This window comes from Lissotriton vulgaris, chromosome 7, assembly GCF_964263255.1.
Source record: "Lissotriton vulgaris chromosome 7, aLisVul1.2, whole genome shotgun sequence".
Lineage (NCBI taxonomy): Eukaryota > Metazoa > Chordata > Amphibia > Caudata > Salamandridae > Lissotriton > Lissotriton vulgaris.
Genome location: NC_141695.1, coordinates 809,198,963 through 809,218,986, shown reverse-complemented (window position 1 = coordinate 809,218,986; position 20,024 = coordinate 809,198,963). Strand labels below are relative to the sequence as shown.

The window sequence follows — 20,024 nt, the reverse complement described above, 5'->3', positions numbered from 1 at the left end:
TACAAAGCACCACCGATTCCCTGTCAATAAAAGATGTGCATACAACCCACCTTCTCTTGTCATTGACTGATATGGAGGATTCTCCTCTAGATATGGACAGATTACTGGAAGAGTTGGACATAGAATCCGACTTCAGCATTGTCAGTGGGTTAAAATCAAAGTCCAAATGGACTCCCACACTACCTGGTGGCAATGCCATAGATAATTTCCATAAACGTGTGATAGAGGACCTAGACAACCTGAATCGTCTACGAAAGGACAGAATGTTTAAATACAAAGATAATCTTACCAATGGGGAAAGTCGTGCACTCACTACACTCATGAATGACAACACCATTACTATCAGAGAGGCGGATAAGGGGGGCAACGTAGTGATAATGGACCGTGTAGATTATCACCAAGAAATTTTTTAGCAGCTTCGAGACGAGTTGTAACGGGGTGTACAAAAGGGCATCGGAGGGCATGCAGGACTCAGAGCCTCCCGGTGCTGGTCTCCCTCGCGCACAGAGGACGACCGAGGGGAGGTCCGACCTAACGCTTGTTCCCTCCCCTCCCCTCTCTCTTTCTAAATCACAGGACCCGGGTGCAAGCTGGACGGAGTCGAACGCCATGGAATGGCCCTTTAACTCTGGAGAAAACGCCGAGTGGGAGGAGTCGACCTATCCGACCTGCCCCTCAAAAAAGAGAACCCGACGAGTCTCAGGTGTGCTTGTTCACCTGGAGGACGGAAGGAGAGAGTGTGCGGAGGACGGAGATTCGAGAGGAGGAAGTTACAGATCGGAGGATCGGACCTCAGGAGGAGAGAGCGGGAGACGCCAGTAGAAACACAGAGAGCCGGTCAGCGAGAGCGAAGGAAGGGAGCCGGACGACAGGAGAGGAGACGAGAGCAGATTCGGCGCCTGCCACGGACGGAGGAAAGCCAGGAGGCCACCGTTCCCACGAGCCGCCCAGCCACTCACCCAGGGGAGGTGCGTGGCTTCTCCAGGTACTGACCGATTAAGGGGCTGGGTAGGAGGTCAGCGTACGCTAGGTACAACACCCCGGGACGTTTAACGACCACGGTATCCTTCTGGCACACTTAAACCCTCCGATCACTCGTTAACAGGAGCACAGGTGGTCCCCTCACTCCCCCCCCTGCACAGATCGTTGTTTGGAACCTACCCCTGACACTTTTCTTTTCCTTTTCTCTCTCTGGGTGATTGCTGGAGAGCTACTCCGATAGTCGGGACGGACTCCGAGGAAGAAGAGACCCCACCCCGAAAGCCGGACGTGACCCGGAAGAAGGAAAAGGTCGTCCACCGCCGATGGAGCAGAAGCCGGTCACCTAGGAAATACCCTAATCGTAAAAGCTGTACAGACCAACTTTTCGCTGCAATAAAACCTCAGTTGCCACGAGCTCGCCTTTTGCCCCTATCTTCTGCGCCGCATCCCACACAAATCGTAACAGTGGTGGAGAATGCGGGCAACGTAAATCTCGATACTGAGATGGAGACCATTCTGCAAGAGCTCGTTAAAGGACAGGAGAAACTTGGCTGGGTGGCAGAACAGCAGTTGACCTCGGCCCAGGCTGACCGTGAGATCCTAAAGAAAGCCCTCGCAGCCAGAGAGGAAACCCAACAAGCCTGGGTGGATCCCAGTCCCACCGGGGGATCCAGAGGAGAAGGAACTATCCCCCACAGCTCCTTTGCAGTGGCCCTGCAGAAATACCATGCAGGAGACGACCCTGATGCTTTCTTGCTGAATTTTGAAAGGGCCGCGAGGGCCTGTGGGTGGCCCATAAGCAAGTGGCCCTTCTTCTTAGCGCCCCTCTTATCTGGTGAGGCGCAAGCCGCCTACCAGGTCGCCAACCCCAACGGGGATACTTCCTACCAAGATGTCAAGAAAATCATTCTCGATCACCTAGGACTGGACACCGAGGCCTATAGAATAAGGTTTCGGAAAGAAAGGGGCACCCCCGGAGAGACCCCTAAAACCCTATTCGTGAGACTGAAGATGGCCGCCGATAAATGGCTGACCCCTACCACCAGCACTAAGACCGAGATCATGGACCGTATATATCTCGAACAATTCCTTGAAGCCCTTCCCTATGCTACGCAACGGTGGCTCCGCCAACATCACAACCTGACCACTGCTGAAGCCGTGGAGATGGCCACCACGTTCTCTAGAGCACAACCCCGCTCCTCGGGGTGGGAACATGAGCGCCACCCGAAGCCGCCAATAAAACAAGAGAGACGCCCCGTCCCGCGGCCCATCGAACCTCCGAAACCACGTAGCTGGAAGCCGGAGATTCCGTCCAGCTCTGGTCCGCAATGCTTTGATTGTGGGAACTGGGGCCACATCGCCAGGTTTTGCCCCACCAAGAAATCCCAGGAAGAACCTATGGAGGTGGGATACTTGCCACGGACAGTGCTATACTCAGCCGAGATGCGGAGCACCTATCGGGTGAGTGTACAGGTGAACGGAGCCGCCATTCAGGCTCTATTAGACTCAGGGTGCCGGCAGTCTGTTATTCAGGCCCAACATGTTCTCAGGTCACAATACCTCGGTCCTCAAACCGTGGCCATAAGATGCGTACACGGGGATGTTAGAACCTACCCGCTTGCTCAGATACCCATAGCCCCCAAAGGAGGCCCCCATCAGCTAGCAAGAGTAGGTGTCCTCCATACCCTCCCGGAGCCCTTGATAATAGGCACTGACAATCCCCGATTCCTTCACTGGTTCAGGCAGAGTCTAGGAACAGGAGAAAACAGCTCACAAACCCCGAAACCAGCCCTTCTAACTCCTGAACCCTGGGTAATGGACCGGAGCTTCAAATTCGCCCAGATAAACGACACTACACTCTTGAACGCCTGGGAGCAGGCCCACAGGGAGATGGACGATCCTCATCCCCGATACCCCCGATTTCTCATTGCCAAGGAGCTACTGTACCGACAGGCTAAGGAAGGCGAACCTGAACAGCTACTGGTGCCTGTCTCATACAGAGAACAAATTCTATTCTTCGCCCACACCCATCTAGTGGCTGGGCACACCGGGAGCGAAAAGACCACCCAACTTATATTATGTTTTTTTTACTGGCCCGGTATATATAAGGACGCACAGCGTTATTGCCAGGAATGCAGTATATGCCAGACAAAGAACATGACAAGACCTCCTGCTGTGCCTCTCCAACCCCTCCCCATTATCGGAAAACCTTTTGAAAGAGTCGGTATGGACATCATCGGCCCGTTACCAAAAACCCGAAAAGGACACCAGTATGTGTTGGTGTTGGTGGATTACGCCACCAGGTTCCCGGAGGCCTTCCCCCTCACGGCTACCACCACGAAAAAAGTCGCTGACAGAATGATCGAGTTATTTAGCCGTGTGGGGTTCCCAAAAGAGCTACTGACGGATCAGGGGACCCCCTTCGTCTCCCGTCTGATGAAGGAAGTATGCAAGTGTCTAGATGTGCACCAAATCAGGACTTCCGTATACCACCCGCAGACGGATGGCCTAGTGGAGCGCTATAACCGCACCCTAAAGACAACATTGAGGAAGATGATAGAGGTCAATGGGACTGAATGGGACCAAATCCTTCCCTTGGCTCTATATGTCATAAGAGGGCAACGCCAAAGCAGTCTCGGAGTTTCGTCCTTTGAGCTCCTATACGGTCGACAACCCCGCTCTCTGATGGAGATGACAAAAGAAGCCTGGGGGAACGAGGTCCCCGAAGAAACCTCAGCCACTCTGGATTATGCCCAGAGCCTCAAATCCAAATTAGGAAAACTCAGAGACCTGGCCTATGCAAACATGGGGACCAGTCAGCAAAGACAGAAACAAATCTACGATAAAGGCAAGAAATGGAGACAGTTGAGGGTAGGTGAATGGGCCCTCGTATTGTTACCCTCCTCCACTCAGAAATTTCGTGCCAGTTGGATTGGACCCTTCCGAGTCGTCAAAACCATTGGTAAAACCACCTATTGCCTACAGATCGGACCCAGAAAAACACAAACCTACCATATAAACACTCTAAAGAAATGGTTAGGAGCCCCTCCCGCCGATGTGCAAATCCTGACTAGTATTGATCCGTCTACTTCCACTCAAGACCAGCTGAATATCAATGATGAGTTGACTCAAGATCAAAAGAAGGATATACAGACAATACTCCACCGACATGAGGGATTGTTCTCCGACCAGCCCGGACTAACCAACCTGGCCGAACATCGCATAAATACCCCGCCTGAAAAGGTCATTAATATCAAACCCTACCGGGTTCCTGAAGCCAGGCGAACCGCCATAAAGAAAGAAGTGCAAGACATGTTGGAGCTAGGGGTGATAAGGCCGTCAACCAGCCAATGGTCCAGTCCTATCGTCATGATTCCCAAGCCGGACGGTAGTCGGCGCTTTTGTATGGACTTCCGAGCCCTCAATGAGATATCGGAATTCGATGCGTACCCGATCCCTCGCGTGGACGAACTCATAGAACGCCTTGGGGAAGCCCGGTACATAACGACACTCGACCTTACCAAAGGATATTGGCAGGTGCCCTTACGGGAGGAGGACAAGAAGAAGACCGCCTTCAGCACGCACGAAGGGCATTACGAGTTCACCGTCCTCCCATTCGGGCTCCACGGGGCACTGGCCACCTTCCAAAGACTCATGAACACCGTTCTTGCCCCCGTTTCTTCCATGGCATCGGCCTATTTAGACGACATCGTCATACACAGCAAAACCTGGGAGGAACATTTACAGCATATCCATCAGGTGTTTCAAGAACTGGAGAAAGCGGGACTCCGAGTAAACGCCAAGAAATCCAGGCTAGCCTACCAGAAGGTGAAGTACCTCGGTTATGTCTTGGGACATGGCATGATAGAACCGCAGATTGAGAAAGTCAGGGCTATAGTGGACACCCCTTTCCCCTCCACCCGAAAAGAAATGAGGGCCTTCCTAGGGTTGGTGGGTTATTATAGGAGGTTCATCCCACTCTTTGCGGACATTGCGGCACCCCTTACGGATGCCCTACGCCAGCCAGGGAGATCCAACGCCCCCATCAAACCCACGGAATGTATGGCCGATGCCTTCAACCATTTGAAGCGCATCATAACCACCACCCCTGTGCTCACATCACCAGATTTCTCAGTCCCGTTTCTTCTTCACACAGATGCCTCAGAGTACGGCATAGGAGCCGTATTGTCCCAGATAGGCAAAGACGGGCTGGAACACCCAGTGGTATACGTCAGCCGCAAACTCTTTCCCAGGGAGTTAAAATATGCCACCATCGAAAAGGAGTGTTTGGCAGTGCGGTGGGCTATTGAAAAACTAGCATATTATCTCGAGGGTCGCCCGTTCCACCTGTACACTGACCACGCTCCCCTCTTGTGGATGTCACGTAATAAGTCCAACAACGCCAAGGTCATGCGCTGGTTCCTGGCGCTCCAGCCATATTCATTTACCGTGCACCATAAGAAAGGAACTGAGAACATTAATGCGGACTACCTGTCTCGCCATCCACTCCCCGATCGGGAGCGTCCTAGGGGGGAGGTGTGTAACGGGGTGTACAAAAGGGCATCGGAGGGCATGCAGGACTCAGAGCCTCCCGGTGCTGGTCTCCCTCGCGCACAGAGGACGACCGAGGGGAGGTCCGACCTAACGCTTGTTCCCTCCCCTCTCTCTTTCTAAATCACAGGACCCGGGTGCAAGCTGGACGGAGTCGAACGCCATGGAATGGCCCTTTAACTCTGGAGAAAACGCCGAGTGGGAGGAGTCGACCTATCCGACCTGCCCCTCAAAAGGAGAACCCGACGAGTCTCAGGTGTGATTGTTCACCTGGAGGACGGAAGGAGAGAGTGTGCGGAGGACGGAGATTCGAGAGGAGGAAGTTACAGATCGGAGGATCGGACCTCAGGAGGAGAGAGCGGGAGACGCCAGTAGAAACACCGAGAGCCGGTCAGCGAGAGCGAAGGAAGGGAGCCGGACGACAGGAGAGGAGACGAGAGCAGATTCGGCGCCTGCCACGGACGGAGGAAAGCCAGGAGGCCACCGTTCCCACGAGCCGCCCAGCCACTCACCCAGGGGAGGTGCGTGGCTTCTCCAGGTACGTGACCGATTAAGGGGCTGGGTAGGAGGTCAGCGTACGCTAGGTACAACACCCCGGGACGTTTAACGACCACGGTATCTTTCTGGCACACTTAAACCCTCCGATCACTCGTTAACAGGAGCACAGGTGGTCCCCTCACTCCCCCCCCTGCACAGATCGTTGTTTGGAACCTACCCCTGACACTTTTCTTTTCCTTTTCTCTCTCTGGGTGATTGCTGGAGAGCTACTCCGATAGTCGGGACGGACTCCGAGGAAGAAGAGACCCCACCCCGAAGGCCGGACGTGACCCGGAAGAAGGAAAAGGTTGTCCACCGCCGACGGAGCAGAAGCCGGTCACCTAGGAAATACCCTAATCGTAAAAGCTGTACAGACCAACTTTTCGCTGCAATAAAACCTCAGTTGCCACAAGCTCGCCTTTTGCCCCTATCTTCTGCGCCGCATCCCGCACAAATCGTAACACGAGTCCTGCTATGAACGCCTCACATATAACCCCATTGGTCCCTTAACACTAGAAATCAACTCACAGCTGTTAACTTGGAAACAAACTGGGTTACTAAACGAGGAGGAGTACTTATACTTGAAAGTGTTCAGACCAACATATACATGGTTATACACTCTTCCAAAAATACACAAGAATCTCCCTTTTCCACCAGGGAGACCAATTGTTTCTGGTATAGGGGGACCCACTGAAAGAATAGCTGAATACGTGGATCTCTTCTTGGGTCCCTTGTTCAGAAACCTACCTTCCTACATACAGGACACGAAACATATCTTGAGCACGTTAGCAGACATTCAGTGGCAAGAGGGATCTCTGCTTGTCACGATGGATGTGGTGTCGCTATACACCAGCATCAATACAGATCTAGGTATGCAGGCAATAAACAAATTTCTTTATAACAGACCAGCTACGTTGTGGCAACATACTCTGATGTTGTCCACAATGACCGAACTGATTCTAAAGAACAACTGTTTTATGTTTGACAAAAACTGGTATCGCCAGAAGAAGGGAGTGGCCATGGGCTCTAAGATATCACCCTCGTTTGCTAACCTATTCATGGGCGCACTAGAAGCCGACCTAATTTGGGGCAAGAAGGGTGCTCAATATGTCGACTCCATTATATTCTGATGTCGATATATTGACGACTGCATCCTGATTTGGTCAAGCTCAGAGGAGCTTTTAAATGACTTTTTCAAACATCTCAACGAAAATACTTGGGAGATCCGATTCACTATGAATTGGAGCAGGACGAGTATTGAATTTCTGGACATTGAGTTTTATATATCCTCTAACTGTCTACATAGTAGACTTTTCAGGAAGTCCACAGCATGCAATGCAGTCTTGCATGCCTCGAGCTCACATCCCCCACACCAAATAAACGCCATACCCTATGGCGAATTCCTACGGGCGAGAAGGAACTGTAGTGAGGACTGTGAGTTCGGGAGATGTTTGACAAGCATGAAGGAGAGATTTTACACTAGAGGCTACTCAACTAAGACAATTGAGAAAGCTGAAAAAAGAGTCAGAAAAGTCAAGAGAGCACACACTCTGACTACTACACACAAGCCCACCATTTCGAGCAAGGAACAAATCAGAATGGTGACTGATTTCAATTCACTCCATGATTAATACATCATGGAGTGAATTCCAATGTTTGGAGTCTTACCAAACATTGGAGTTTATTGAAATCAGAGAGAGCTTTGATGGATTACATTACAGACAGACCTCAAATTTCTTTTAGAAGAGGTAACACACTACGGAGTAAATTGAGTCCTACGGTACCTCGGGACACAACATGCACAAATTGGATGACACAACATAGTCTAGGTTTTTACAAATGCGGATTCTGCAGCGTGTGCAAATGGGCAAAACATGGTACAACTCAGTTTATTGGTCCGGATGGGGTTTCGTACACCATTAAGAGTAACATAAATTGTACAACCAAATTCGTGATCTACCTTATTGAATGTGAATGTGGAAAATATTATGTGGGAAGCACCATCAGGCAACTCAAAGATAGAATGATGGAACACATAAGGGCAATTTTGAACTGCGACCCGAAATATCCCGTAGCTTTACACGTAGCTTCTTGCCAGAAAGATAAGATCAATAAAGTCATCCAATTTTTTGGGGTTGAAACAGTCCCTCTGGCAGTGAGAGGTGGAAACCGAGAATTGAGACTTAGGCGCACAGAGGCAACTTGGATTATGCGTTTGAAATCTGTGGAACAAGGACTCAATTATGACCAGGAGATGCAGTATTTCCTGGGAAACTGAGCAATGCAATATTGTAGATCATAGATGTAATATGGTGATACAGCCGCACTATATGCAGATCTGTGTTTGTAGAGAGTTCAGACCATATATGATTAAATGTCAATCCTCATGCTTTGACAACTCTCCTGTACTCGATTATACTGTTGATTATGATTTTCTGAATACAGCAATGCTGAGATCTACTGACGGTGTATAATGTGAATAGACAATTATGATTGTTCTTTGTATTTGAAAATGAGATATAATTTAGATCCACGTATGACTGGGATATGCACTGGGAGATAGACTACGTCCACTCACGGTGTTCACAACCCAGTATGGAGGTTCGCCGAGATCGTCTTTTGTTTCTTTTGTCGCACTGCGTAATACGATCTATTTACTTTAAAACACGTAACATATTCCGTTGACTTTCCAACACATATAGACGGTATAAAATGGAACACAGATGAATTATCAACCACATCATAATACAAACGCCTTAAAATTACATTTTCTGGGCTCAATGGGGAACCCAACATGGACGCGACCACTACAAGCATAGTCGCTCTAGTTGACCAGGCACGCAACGTCAGTACGCATATAACGTCTGTATGGACCCGGTCACGTGTCCAAACAGGAACAGAGCTCGGAGGACAGGACGCGCTGCACGCCATCTCAGAGCCTCACACGGGTAAGACATGAAAACAGAGGTGATATATCGACTGATATTCCTTACCAGGAATTGGTCATGTTAAAATAAGACTATGAACTTGACGCCATTGCAACTTGCTGTGATTTCAGCCTGGGGTTTTCGTCGTTTTAGAGCCACACCCGGCATGAAAACATGGATTGAAACATTTGAATAGGTAAGCCTGCATGAATCGTCACCCCAATTACGATCTTGTTACATATAGTATATATTGGGAATACTCTTATCGAAGCCCCTAATTCTTTCAGAACAGTACCCTGTTCGATGGTGTCTACAATACTGGATTTACTATATATTTGTGACCTCCGAGCCTCTCAGACACTGCTACACTGCAGATATGTAAGTCTTTCTTAAACTATTTAATCCTGTTTGTGAGGGACATTCGAGATTCTGTCCCAATGAATAAGCTTTGCTATGGATAATTAAGAAATAAAAGTGTCCATAAGTGGATCATGTCTGTCAACGGTCTGTTACGATGTTTCTTTGGATTGGCACAATCTATAGAATAGCTATGGAAACTTGGTTCATAGTTCAGATGACTACTTGGGAAGGTTTTGATAACGAGAGTCCGACTTATGTGTAGTGACTCATCTTATTCATAGTTCAGATGACTACTTGGGAAGGTTTTGATAACGAGAGTCCGACTTATGTGTAGTGACTCATCTTATTTGGTCCAGTTGCAGAATCAAGAATTGTAACCTTTGTCGCATACACTCATACCGAGTGCCATTGGTCACGGGCCCGGCTGGGTCGGAATTATCACCAGCTGAGCGGTGAGCCTCCATTCACTTTCTCTGACAGCCTCACTATTGTTATGTTTTCTTGCCTCACTATCACATTAAGGACATGTAGTGATGAGGTTTTTTTCCCCTTTTTTCTTGTTGTCGATTTCGTATCTGAATATACAGACCTTCTGACGTTTACACGGCCATCTAGGTATGTGTTTATTCTGTGCATTAAGTCACAGTTTCTATCACTGTGCACTACTCACTAAGCATGAAGGATGAATGAGTCGTACACGGATAGTACACTTTTTCCGCTGCGACAATCATGACGCTATATATTACTCATCTCAGGAACGGTATTCAGGTTCCTTCACCGTGTCACCACAAACTCACCAGTCACAAGCACGTCCATTTATAATATCGGCATTGGACACACTTTCGACACAAATGTGTTGTGGTGGCACATAGGAGATGCAAGATGAATCACTGTGCGCTCACTGCAGTAGGAAGCTAATAAAGTCTGTATAGACCACATACCAAGGTCTTAATTGTAAACTGTATCCATACAAGACACATGCTCTATGTTACTTATTTGTTTGTTTCAGCCCTGAGGAATCGCGAGTGCGATGAAACACGTGTCGGCTGGCTGTATACTTCATTAAAGACTCCACGATTTATTCTTCAACTGGAGTTCTGTCGAAATACTTCTGTCACTATTGTGCTAAACTGTTGTTGTATTGTTACCTAACAATCTATATACTATAATTTGAGTGCATTGGCAACCCAGTCATTTAGATAAGTGGTAGTTCTTCCTACTCAATCCGAGTGGTTAAAGGTTTGTCCACTCGCCGATTTGCACCTATGATGAAATTGTTCTGAAACCTGTGTGCGTATAAACTGGCAGTGCACCCAGAGCTCTAACTGATCAAAAAGCCTTCAGAATCCACATCTGATCGACAACCTCGCCAACCTCGGACTCAAACAGCTCATGACAACACCCACCCACGCAGCTGGACACACGCTGGACCCCATCTTCTCCACAAGCCCCCACGTCTCCTTCAACCACACCACAGAACCCCAATGGACCGACCACAGATGCGTTCCCTTCACCTTCAGGAAACCCACCAAAAACACCACTGCATGCAACAGCTGCCACGCCGATGATGGGGCAAGGTCACCAAGGACCAACTGACTACCACCTTCGCCCTGAGACCAGCCGCTGACCCCACCGACCCAGACACCGCCGTGACCAACCTCAAACAATGGATCAACCACTGCGCCAACACCCTCGCTCCTCTCAAGACCTCCACGACCAACCACACCAACAAGAAAGCCACCTGGTTCACCAAAGACCTCCGGACCTCCAAGCACACCTGTCGGAAGCTGGAGAAGAAATGGCTCCACGACCGAACACCTGACAGCCACACAGCCCACAAGAGCGCCACCCGCAGACACCACCAACTCATCAGGGCCGCCAAGAGGACCGCCTTCAAGGACCGCTTAGACAACAACGCACACAACACCAAAGAACTCTCCAACACCAACGACATCCCACCATCACAAGACCTGTGTGACTCCTTGGCCGCCTTCTTTCACCGCAAGATCACCGACATCCACGACAGCTTCAACTGTGACACCCCTGCACCCACCACCGAGTCCACCACCCCTGCGACCACCACCCGGACAAGCCGCCTGGCCGCCTGGTCCAACGTCAGCGACGAAGACACCATCAAAACCATGAACTCCATCCACTCCGGATCCCCATCTGACCCCTGCCCTCACCACGTCTTCAACAAAGCCAGCACAACCATCGCCTCCCACCTCCGGAAAACAATCAACAGCTCCTTCGAGATAGCAACCTTCCCGGAAAGCTGGTAGCACGCCGAGATCAATGCCCTTCTGAAAAAACCCGACGCTGTTCAATATCTACATGACACCGCTCGCCCACGTCGCACGACAACATAACCTCAACATCATCTACTACACCAACGACACCCAGCTGATCATATCCCTCACTGATGACCCCCACACCGCCAAAGCCAACCTCCACAGAGGAATGAAGGCCGTAACTGACTGGATGAAGGACAGCAGTATGAAAGCTGAACTCAGACAAGACGGAGGTCCTCATTCTCTGACCCACCCCATCAGCCTGAGATGACTCTTGGTGGCCCACATCGCTAGGCACAGCCCGGGAACCCACAGACCACGCACGCAACCTGGGGGTCATCCTCGACTCCACCCTCTCCATGACCAGGCAAGTCAACGCCATCTCCGCGTCCTGCTTCAACACCCTCCGCATGCTCCGCGGGATCTTCAAATGGATCCCTCCCAACACGAGAAAAACCGTCACCCAGGCCCTCATCACCACCAGACTCGACTACGAGAATGCCCTCTACTCAGGAGCAAAAACCAAGCTCCTGAGACGACTACAACGAATCCAGAACGCCTCGGCACGACTGATCCTCAACGTCCCCCGACGAAGCCACATCACACCCCACCTGGGAGGCCTGCACTGGCTTCCCGTCAACAAGAGGATCACCTTCAAACTCCTCATCCACGCACACAAAGCCCTACACAACGCCGGACCTACATACCTCAACGACCGACTCAGCTTTCACACCCCCACTCGAAGCCTCCGATCAGCCAACCTCGCACTCGCCACAGTCCCTCGTATCTGGAAAACCACCGCCGGCAGCAGATCCTTCTCCTACCTCGCCGCCAAGACCTGGAACACTCTCCCCACAAGCTTACGACAGACTCAGGACCTGCTGGCCTTCAGAAGACTCCTCAAAACCTGGCTCTTCGATCAGTAGCGGCCCCCCTCCCCTCCAGCGCCTTGAGACCCTCACGGGTATGTAGCACACTTTATAAATGCAGTGATTGATTGATTGATCGATTGGAAAAAATAGAATGAAAAAATGCCAATATCACACCAAATATAGTTTGGAATAAAGTCACAAGGCCAGAACCTACGACTTTAAAAAAGTAAAAGTGCGCCAAACCTGAGGTCTATGAGGCATTGAATATAGTGTGAATCAACGCTCCAAAATGCAGGGGGAGGTCACTATTTAGTAGGGCATGTACCTCGGTACGAGTATTAGCCACGTGAAGGACGAATGTTTCACAAGCAGATGTAAGGGCGACTTCTTTTTGAGACAAAAGAGCCCTTATTCGACTCATCTTGTTGAACTCTGCTTTCAAGGACGGAATGGAAGGTTAGATGGATATATCGAGCTTGGATTGGTGTCAGTACAACGCGTTGTGTTACAACGCGTTCCGTTACAACGCAGCTATTACATCGCAAATACCATTACAATGCATGTCATTACAATGCATGGCAATACATCGCAAATGGTATTACAACGCATGGCATTACATCGTAAGTATAGGTAAGTATACCTTTTTAAAAAAATGTTATTTAGTTTATTGTAATTAATTTATTTAAAATAATTTAATTAAAAGACATTTTAAAATTGTCATTAAATTAATTTAATTAAATATCTATTTAATAAATAATATCTATTTAATAAATGTAATTTTATTAAAAAATAGTAATTAATTTAATATAATAAAAAAAAGTAATTAGTTTATAGTACATATTTTTTATAATGAAATTAAATTAAATTAATAATAATAATTTATTTAATTTAATTAATTTAATTTAAAAATGTAATTAGTGTAAAATAATTTATTTAATTTATTAAATATATTTTAATCAATTTTAAAATGGTAAATATAATTTAATTATCCCTAAACACAAACCCTACCCTAAAACCTAAAAACACCCCTGTACCCCAAAACCCAAACCCTGCCCTAAAACCTTAAAACACCCCTGTACCCCAAAACCCAAACCCTGCCCTAAAACCTAAAAACACCCCTGTACCCCAAAACCCAAACCCTACCCTAAAACCTAAAAACACCCCTGTAACCAAAACCCAAACACTGCCCTAAAACCTAAAAACACCCCTGTACCCCAAAACCCAAACACTGCCCTAAAACCTAAAAACACCCCTGTACCCCAAAACCCAAACACTGCCCTAAAACCTAAAAACACCCCTGTACCCCAAAACCCAAACCCTACCCTAAAACCTAAAAACACCCCTGTACCCCAAAACCCAAACCCTGCCCTAAAACCTAAAAATACCCAAACACCCCAAAACATATACATCAGTACCCCAAAACATATACTCCTATACTCACATTTATTTAAAAAAAATACTTAAAATAATATATTTAATTTATAATATTTAAAAACGAAATAAATATTTTTTTATAATTAATAATAATAAAATCAATTATAAAATATTAAATAAAATAAAAAATAAAAATTAAATACTTACCAATACTTACGATGTAATGGTATGCGTTGTAATAGCATCTGCTATGTAATGCCATGCGTTGTAATGGCATGCATTGTAATGGTATTTGCGATGTAATAGCTGCGTTGTAACAGCATTACGTTGTAATAGATGCGTTGTAGCAGTAACACACCATCGAGCTTCCCATGCAGAGGAGGAAACAGCACATTCTTACAACAGACTACACGTTGGGAGACAGTCACTATGTACGGTATCCCTGCCAGCATACCACAGCAATCTTTATTATTTAATAATAAATAACTAATGTTCGCTAACAACGTGAAAGTAGGTGTACCTTTTAAAATACAGGCCAAATTCGGGGCTTCTGAATTACAAGAGCCATGCAATTGTATATTCCTACAGACCAATGAGTGATCGGGTGTGGAAGTGTAATCTTCACCATTTAAATAAACTTCTTTACCCTCCCTCAGACACCAATAGGTGAACGGAAGAGACCAAACCTCAAGGAAATATGCGCTACCCAATGGTTCATATCTGCCTATGGCATAGTGCTTCACACACGCTTCGAATTTAAACAGTGTTAAAGGTAGAGTTATCAACCCATGAATAAGCCAAACTGCAGAATTTGTTTCGGCCACAGAAAGAGGTAAAGGTTCTAACTTTTCAATATGCAATAGTGAAAATGTAGAATCGTTCATTGACATAAATTGTTGTTTAACAGTCAAATTAAAAGACAGAAATAGCGAAGAAGTGTTCATGTTAGCTTGATAAATAGCTCTTAACCTAGAAACAGCTTCAATTTGAGACAGTTTCCAAACTTCGTTGTAAACAGCATGAATCCATCTTTTGGACCTGCCTGCTGCAGGACCTTTCACAAAGTCATTCAAATCAACATCACCAGTCAATTTAGACAAATGAAGCTTAACTGACACCAAGGTGGAGTGTTTGAGCCAGTTCTGACATAACTTGCCTACAGAATAGTTAGTGACAGAATGGTCACTCTCAAACGGGGGTCCACCCTAACTTGTGCATAGCCAGGGCCTAAACCCAGAAAATGATGCTGGCATGAATCTGCACTTTTTTGCCATAATAACCAGCCTTGGGGATTCAAACTTGAAATGTTAAAGGACGAATTTTGAAACAGAGTCTGAAGATCACTAAGGGACCTACTGGTGTGATTATTCCATTTGGAGTATTATCCCAAATCAGGAATAGAAGGAGCATTTAATATTTTAGATGTAACCAATCTAAAGCAAGTGGTTTGTGAAATAGTCAAATACAGAAACAACATATGGTTCAGGATGAGACATGCATGATGCAAAGCCTCAGTGCCTTGTACTTGCCAATATTTAGAACCCCAAACAGATTTAAGATCAATTGTATCTTTCCACAGCTCATAGCCCCCTATAGCTAATTGGTCGATAAAGGACTTAGAATACAATAATTTTGTGTGGGTGAGTCTAACTTTGGAAGAGGACTTCTCAGTCATCTTAAAATAAAACCCATCAGGATTGGATTGATTAAAATAAGAAAACTTTTTCAAAAGAGTTTTGGAGCTGCCTTCAACAGGAGTAGGACAATGTTCTCATTGTGTGTAATTAACCACATTCCTAACTGTGTTTGATTTGTGCAGAAAATGATTGCCATAGTGTTGGTAACAAAACAAGTCAGCATATTTGGCAGAATCTAAATACAAATCTTCATCATCAAAGGCAGCATAATATTTTAAATCAAAAACTGAGCCTCTACAGCTAGGACATCTCAATCATCAGAGGCTATATTCTGTTTAACCATACCCCCAATTGAAACACGAAGTACATTAGGGACGTTGACAACCTCTGTGGGACCATGTATCTGAAATTTTACAGCATCTCATACAATCCCATCTAAGACAGGCCAAGCAGTGATATTCACAAAAGTCTGGTCCCTCTTCATTCTGTGTGATGAGGAGTGGGGTGCCAAAGTTCCATCAATTTATCTAATTGTAGTTCTTTCTTTAACATAGTGTCCATTCACAAGACGGAAAAAATACACCACAAATCCAATGGACATGAATAAAAAAATTGAAAAAAGCACCAGCCAAATGTAAGTCCAAGGGGGAATTAAAAAATGTTTTTTAAACTAAACAGCAAAAAGCGAAACTTTTGAGGGAGACTTTGATGTGGTAGAGTCAGTGTCAAATGAAAAACGTGAATGATTAGGCACACAGGTCTCAGGCATAGATAAGTCTGTGGGATAATTGTACTCAGTATCATCAAGAGGATCACCAGCCAGCGGATTCAATAAAGGATTCGTAACTGTATTCATCTCAATGGCAACATCAGGTCTGGTGGTAGGTGCCGGAGCCAAAACAGAGTTTCTCAGCATTGCTGGACAAGAGACCGCTGGTGTCATACTAAGAAGAATCGGCCACTCTGTGTAGTTTGACATTGTCAATGGAGATGTACCTGTTTTCCTTTCGACCAGGAAGTGGAGGTAAAATGACTGTTCTTGTACCCTGCACGCCAAGCAGAGGAAATGGAGCACGATACGAGGGGCCAATTTCTTTCTTGTTCTCGACCTTCTCTCAGACCAGTTCACCAACCCGGGGTAGCCAGCCAACTACCGGAATCTGCAACACAGCATCAGATGTAGAGGGCAAGTGTTCCTTTGCAAGACTGTCACAGGTCTTTTGTAGATTCTGGAAAACAGCAAAATGTTCATCTACGTCAAAGGGAGCGGCAGACGCTGCCTGGTCTTGACCCTTAAGGTCCGGAACAAACATTTTGATGCCAAAGAGCATTTCGTATGGGGTCCGCCCACCCAGAGACCTTCTAGGGAGGTTATTAAGTGAACGCTGAACGCTTTGAGGTGGGCTAGCCAGTTCCGGCCTGTACCTAAAACTGTCAAGGATTGCTTTAATTCACGGTTCATCCGTTCCACAACACTATTGCCCTCAGTCCGGTATGGAGATGAAAATTTTACTTGGACCCCCAATGAACGCATGGCATCCTTGCATGCCTTAGAGGCGAACGCTGGACTCTGGTCCGAGTGTAAGGTACCACATGCAAAAATTCCCACAAAGACACGCAAATCCCTTACGACAGTTCGAAAATCAGTACTCCTTTGGGCCACACCCACACAAAGCACGTGCAAGAATCATCTGCAACTAAGATGCACTTATACGCAGTATCAGAGGAGAAAGGACCGCAGTGATCTAAGTAAACACAGCCAAGTTATTTATTAGATATATACAACTGTGTCTATCAATCAATCAATCACAGACATTTATATAGCGCACTACTTACCCGGAGGGTCTCAAGGCGCTAGGGGGGGGGAGTGCTGCTACTGCTCGAAAAGCCAGGTCTTGAGCTTCTTCCTGAAGGAGAGGTGGTCTTGGGTCAGGCGCAGGTCGGGAGGGAGGGAGTTCCAGGTCTTGGCGGCCAGGTAGGAGAAGGACCTTCCTCCTGTTGTCGTTCTTCGGATGCGGGGGACGGTGGCGAGGGCGTGGCTGGCTGATCGGAGATGTCGTTTGGGAGCGTAGAAGTTGATGCGGTTGTTGAGGTAGCTCGGGCCTTGGTCGTGTAGGGCTTTGTGTGCGTGGGTGAGGAGGCGGAAGGTGATTCTTTTGTTGACGGGGAGCCAATGAAGGTCTCTCAGATGTCCGGAGATGTGGCTGTGTCGTGGGATGTCGAGGATGAGTCTGGCTGAGGTGTTCTGGATCCGCTGGAGTCTCTTCTGGAGCTTGGCGGTGGTTCCGGCATAGAGGGCGTTGCCGTAGTCCAGTCGGCTGGTGACTAGGGCCTGGGTGACCGTCTTCCTGGTCTCGGTGGGGATCCACCGGAAGATCTTCCTTAGCATGCGCAGGATGTTGAAGCACGACGAGGAGACGGCGTTGACTTGTCTGGTCATGGTGAGGGAGGAGTCCAAGATGACGCCCAGGTTGCGTGCGTGGTCTGTTGGTTTGGGTGCGCTGCCTAGGGCGGGGGGCCACCAGGAGTCGTCCCAGGCGGAGGGCGAGGAACCCAGGATGACGACTTCCGTCTTGTCTGAGTTCAGTTTCAGGCGGCTGGTCGTCATCCACTCGGCTACGTCTTTCATCCCTTCGTGAAGGTTGGCTCTGGCGGCGGCGGGGTCGTTGGTCAGGGAGAGGATCAGCTGGGTGTCGTCAGCGTAGGAGATGATGTTGAGGTTGTGTTGGCGTGCGATGGCCGCGAGGGGGCTCATGTAGACGTTGAAGAGGGTGGGGCTCAGCGAGGATCCTTGAGGGACGCCGCAGATGACTTTGGTGGCCTCTGACTTGTACGGTGGTAGACGGACTCTCTGTGTTCTTCCGTCGAGGAAGGAGATGATCCACTCTAGTGCCTTCTCCTGGATTCCTACGTTGCTAAGGCGCTGCACTAGGGTGCGGTTGCAGACAGTGTCGAATGCCGCGGAGAGGTCTAGGAGGATGAGGGCCTCTGTTTCACCGTTGTCCATCAGGGCTCGGATGTCATCGGTGGCAGCGATGAGGGCGGTCTCGGTGCTGTGGTTGGCTCGGAAACCAGACTGTGAGGGGTCGAGGGATCCATTCGTCTCGAGGAAGGCGGCCAGCTGCTTGTTGACGGTCTTCTCAATGACTTTGGCTGGGAACGGGAGGAGCAAGATGGGGCGGTAATTCTTGAGTTCGGTGGGGTCCGCTGTGGGTTTCTTTAGTAGGGCGCTGAGTTCGGCGTGCTTCCAGCTCTCCGGGAAGGTGGCGGTGTCGAAGGAGGTGTTGATGATGTCCCGCAGGTGGGGTGCGATGATCGCGTCGGCCTTGTTGAAGACGTGGTGAGGGCAGGGGTCGGTCGGAGTGTGGTATCGGGTTCCCAAGGCCTACATGTTCCGTAGATAACCCACTTACACCGAAAGAACTGTTGGCACGGAAACTGAAAAGTACAAAGGACAAGTTTATTAAGACCCCATGGGGTGCTGGTACATTCCTACAGCACCCTTCGGCAATGCAAGAAGTATCACACCGAACTTTGGTGTGAGTCCTTCTTTTATACACTTTACAGGTAATAAAAGATAGGCGGTACAGGGTTACAAAGCTTTATGTACATATATGGTCATTTTTGGAGCACAGCCAACTCATGGGAGGGGTTACAACTCCACTGGTCAGTTTGGCGGAACATTCCTGAGGGGTGACTGGTCAGTTGGGACTGCGCATGTACAGGCTTGACTGTTACTAAAAATAGCCTGTTGCTGGGCAAAGTCGAGTGGTCAGTGGTACGGACAACGGACTAAAGGGCATGCTGACCACGAGGCCGCTCATTCCCTAAAATGGCCGCCGTAACAGTCAAAATGGCGTATTCTAATATGGCCAAGATAAGGAAAATAACGTGTAGCAAAGCTAAGCGCTAACCCGGCCATTGTCAAATTACGACAGACGACCCTTTTAGCGTTTAGCTGAAGCTACCTCATAGTGGACGTAGTCGGGATATTCATCTTCAATATCAATTAACATTATTTGAGCAACTTCTTTATGAAGCATCATTTCATTTTGAGCAAGAGTTCGTCTGGATGGAATGCAAGCTGATAAGCACATAGAACATAAAGCAGGACCACATTGTATACATAAACATACAAAAAATAGTATCCCAACAATGATACATAAAATCGTCAGCAATTTCCAACCCCAAGTGGTAAGCATCGACCAGAACCACCCCGAAAGAGTCCAAGTACCATTGTCCGGGTGTATTTCAGCAGCTATTTTGTGGAGCTTCGAGATGGCATCATAAACAGAAGATGAATTATCAGACACGTACACGCAACAGCTACTTCCGATGATTCTACATGCCCCCCCACGGTCAGCTAGAACCACATCTAGAACCATACGATTCTGGAGCGTAACAATTCTAGAAATCTGGAGTTCTTCCGTTATATTCCCCAATGCAATGGCAGTATCATTGGCTACAGCCTCAACAACACGAGTCAGTCGTCGT

General features: G+C 47.8%; 1 protein-coding gene across 1 annotated transcript in view; it reads right to left on the bottom strand.

Annotated features, from left to right (window-relative positions):
- DNAH17 (dynein axonemal heavy chain 17) overlaps positions 1-20,024 on the bottom strand; it is a 15,539,113-nt gene that overhangs the window by 14,412,839 nt on the left and 1,106,250 nt on the right. The window lies entirely within an intron of this gene.